Source organism: Hemibagrus wyckioides, unplaced genomic scaffold (genome assembly GCF_019097595.1).
Source record: "Hemibagrus wyckioides isolate EC202008001 unplaced genomic scaffold, SWU_Hwy_1.0 Contig28, whole genome shotgun sequence".
In the NCBI taxonomy this organism is placed as follows: Eukaryota; Metazoa; Chordata; class Actinopteri; order Siluriformes; family Bagridae; genus Hemibagrus; species Hemibagrus wyckioides.
The window spans coordinates 269,867-274,368 of record NW_026690789.1 but is presented as its reverse complement, the minus strand read 5'-3'; positions in this window follow the sequence as shown (position 1 = coordinate 274,368).

Genomic DNA, 4,502 nt, shown 5'->3' with positions numbered 1-4,502 from the left:
TTGAAATGACAATAAAAGCTTCTTGAATCTTGAATCTTGAATCTTTTCTTTTCTTTTTTTTTAAACACTTCAGTTTCAGACATCTGAATCAGTGTTTATAAGTTAGGTCTGGTGATTAATTTCAGCTGGAGGATGTGGAAAGAAAACAAGGCCTGTCCCTGCACTTTCCTTCACTTAAAGCACTCTGAAATTTCCTTCAGGATGAATGTAAAAGTTTACAGAATTGCCATATTTGGCTGACGGTCTGTGTGCTCAGCTGTTTAAAGAGGCAGAAGGCCATCATACAGAGGTGGCAGCAGGAATAACACAGGCTACTGACTTAACACCTTACTACACACTGTGTCACTTTAAATTTCATTCATCTCAGGTTACTTTAGAAGCATTACTGCACTTTAAAGCTTTGGACCCTGTGTTTTCTATAATGTATTATTTTCATTTTGAATGTACTTTTTCTGATTTCAGTATTTATACCCTATACTCTTATACTTACACTCTACCCATGTGTGTACTTACCCCCACTTTTACCCATAGCCCCTCCCTGCATGCTTAGTCTCGTCAGCACTGTGAATGTCATACATGTGTCTTAGACCTTGGAGTCCAAGAGAATTATTATTTCATCTCATCACACTGTATGTGGCTGTGATTATCTTGAAATACCGCATAGTTAAAGCTCTGTGAAGAGATTCTGGCACTTAGGTTTAAAACACTTAAATCCTCATTATTCCCATCCTACAGTTCTGTTATTTATTTTAAAGTAAATTGTTCTTCATAAGTATACCAGTAATTGTTAAGAAGTTTCTGTCAGTTCACATTTCACAATACAAATCAAATCCAGCTCCAAGAAGAGATTCAGGGTCTAAGGTGATCTGTTATAAAAGAAGGTAACAGCCTTCATATAAGCATTTCTTTAATGTTAACTAATGCAGTAAATAAAGTAAGTTAACAGAGCCTTAATGTAAAGTGTTATCACAGTATGTTTATATGGTTTATTACTCACATAAATAATTGTAATGTGATAAATGTATTGATTATGTCCACTGAAAAAAGTCCAAAATTCTGTGACCACATTAATAATCAGGGATTTTTCTTGAACTGCATTTTTTCCTATTTAAAATATAGAAAGTAAACAATAGTTCATTTAAGATTCTGTACTCTTTCTAGGTGTCTATTTAAAGGTCAGATTTTCCTCATGTCTGATCTTTTTACTGAAACTTGTGTGTTCAAGTGACACACTGATGCATTTGATCTAAAATGGCTTGTAAGGTTTTACATAAACTTGTGGTGTCCATGCAGCTCAAATGCACACACTCATTTAAAGCAAAAAGGCAACATGCTAAATGCTAGAAGCTCAGAAAGGCATCTTGCATAAATTTCAAAGATTTGCAGAAAGAAAGTTGTTGTCAAATAATATAATCTGTAAAACAAATTGATGTATTAAATTAGAAAAAAATGCCAAAAAGAAGCATTTTTACTAGTGGTCTCAGACATTTGGACCCCACTATATATTTTATTATGGCCTTAGCAAGGCTATAAAGTGTCCAGCTTTTATATATTTCTTTTCTGTTTTGTACATTCCTTATTTTGAAGGCTAGTGTATTAATTTAAGTGTGTTCATTTATGACAGAAATGGCCTCACTGTGTCTTAAAATGTCCTTGTTTTGTCTGTGCAGGCAACATTTATAACTGATTCCAGGTGTTTTGAGGAAATGCATCTCAAGCTCTGACATACTGCTGTGGCTGAAATTGATTTTAAGACACTAATGTACATGGAAGTTGCTGGACAAAGCTCAGTCTGATGGTGTGCTTTTAGATCATTTGTGGCATATCTTGCTTCTTGTCATAGATAAATGTGATGTGTCTGAGAATGGAAAAATGGTGTTGGCAGTAGGACTAAAAAGGAACTGGAAGCAAACATTATGATCAGTGGAGTTAATAAAGCTTATCTAACAGTTAGAACAGCTGTCCTGTGTGACTGAACAAAAGTGAAGCAAACAGATTTCTTCAGCAGGGGGTATCTGTCTCGTAAGCTGTTTAGTGAAGGAATTCTGCAGTATGATTAATGCTGTCACACCTGACTAATGGTGTCTGAACTCAAGCCACCCTACACTTGGAATAAATGAGGGACGCTGTGTCCACCTGTGTCCAGGGGGTGATGTTTCACACCGAGGGTCTGAATTCATCTATCTAATAATCCCACTCCTAATCAAACCCAGCCTTAGATATGATTTAAATTATGGTAGAATAACTATGTTACTCATATGGGAAATGTCTCAATCAATAATGCTTTACATTATGGTCCCCTTAAATGATATTATTTAACATTAGTTTACATAAACAAACCATGTATGTCAGTATTAATATACCCCGCCCACCGCTGAGCAACAAAGCTAGATTTCAGTTCACCACCAGGTAAAACAATTAGTTTGACTGAACTCAATAAATTGGTTGCTGCATTTATTGTTGAGGAGATGCAGCCACTCTTCACTGTGAAAGGCGCCCTGACATTTTGTAATATCATCAGCAAAAAAATCAGGGGAAATGGACAGGGCCGTGCTCTCCGATCGCAAAACCTTTACAAAGCTTTTTGGACAAGGCATATATAGAAATGGAGGCAGACCTGAAGAAAACATTTGCAGATTGATCTAATTTTAGAATGACTTTAGGAAGACTATATTGCACTCTTTAATGTCTTTATTAACTTGGACTGTGAGTTTACTTTGTAATGTAACACATATAGGTTTCTATGTGTATAAAATGAAAAAAGAAGGAGTCTACTGGTCAAATTTAAGAAAAGTATCGCAAAAGTAACGTAACTTGCATTACTTTTTATAAAAAATAACTAAGTAATGCAATTTGTTACTTTTTAGGGAGTAACACAATATTGTAACGCATTACTTTTAAAAGTAACTTTCCCCAACACTGAATATAATATAATAACAAATATATAATATATTTGTTATTTTTCACATTTTAGTAAACCATTTAAAGGTTGTGGAATTCTGTAAAAATGATCTGTATATGAGTGAAAATTCAGTTTGTGTTATGCGTTTAAAGGAAACTTTTATACATATACTGATGGCTAAAAATAATCAGAATGAGACACTTAATAGGAACAAATATAAACATTTATTTAAGCAAAGTCTATAAGAAGTATACAAATAAGTTTATTTCTAAACAATTCTATATATGTATTTACAATCTATAGGCTATTGATGGGAATAGGGGAGTGTGATAGGAACAGAGGGATAGATTAATAAGGGATGATTATTAAGGGATGAGGGATCTTAAATGCTAAGGTTAAGCCCTTCTTCAGGTCCTGGGGTTCACTGTACAAATCTGTAGGAAAGAAAAGAGATTTTTTAAATATTAAGTTGATCAAAAATAGAAATAAAATGATTTCATATATACGTGTGGAGCCTGAGCAATGTAGGAAAAAGAAGTGAGAGAAAAGAAGATGAAATGAAACAGAGGAAGAAAAGATGAAGTGGGTAAGGGGAAAGACATTGCTCAGAGCTCCTCCAAAATGTCCATCATCAGCTGGACGCAGCTTGCAGGAGTCGCTGAATTGTGGTGGCTAAGGCTGCTGGGTCACTGTAGAGCTCCAGAGGCTGAGTGAAGAGTACTTCAGCAAGCTCTGTAAGGTAATCCTATTGACAAATTCCACACACATCCAACATAGTGTCACTGAGTTTAAGATACAATCCTCATCAGAAGATATTCAACACTTACAATAAGCACTGTGAAGTACAGCTCTGCTGCAGGCTCCCACACGTCCACGTCCCACATGCTGAAGAGCGCAAGCAGGCGCTCCAAGAAACAGCTTTCTTTCTTTGGAAAGAAAGACAAGCTTCATTAATGCCATGTCTTATCAGGTTTAAAAAATATGGAAAAAGAAAACCAGATCAAATAGACCATGTTCTGAAACTCAAACATTACTTAGAAATCTCCTGATAAGACACTTACTGGCTGAGGTTTTGAGCCATTTATAAAGTAGCTGAAGAAAATCAGCTCAAAAACATCCAGGAAGTTGTAGTGGTGGTCCTGAACAGAGTAGAAAAGATACAAAAATAAATTAGCTTTACATATTGGAGTCCTGTTTTCTATATTAGCAAAATCTTTTATCTTTAAACATCTGTCATTTCACACAGAGCGTTTATTAGCTTACACAGGAGCTGAGCTCTGCTTTAATCGACTCCTGATTGGAAGGCGTCCTCAGGAATCGAATCAGGGTCTCGTAGGCCAACTGCACACCAACTGCATCCTGTTAAAGCAAACGAAAAAATCTCTGTAACTCACTTTGGCTATGGCTGAGAAACTGAAATTATTTCCATCACAAAAATGATACAGTCTTTCATCATTCTGAAGTCACCTGGTTGTTAGCTGCTGCCAGTCGCATGACCATCTTCTTTCCAGCCATGAACAAGAAGTTCTGCTTGTAGATGCTGGCAAGCAGAGTCTGGAATATAAGACAGCACACAATATAAAAGTTAAAGGAGAGTGGA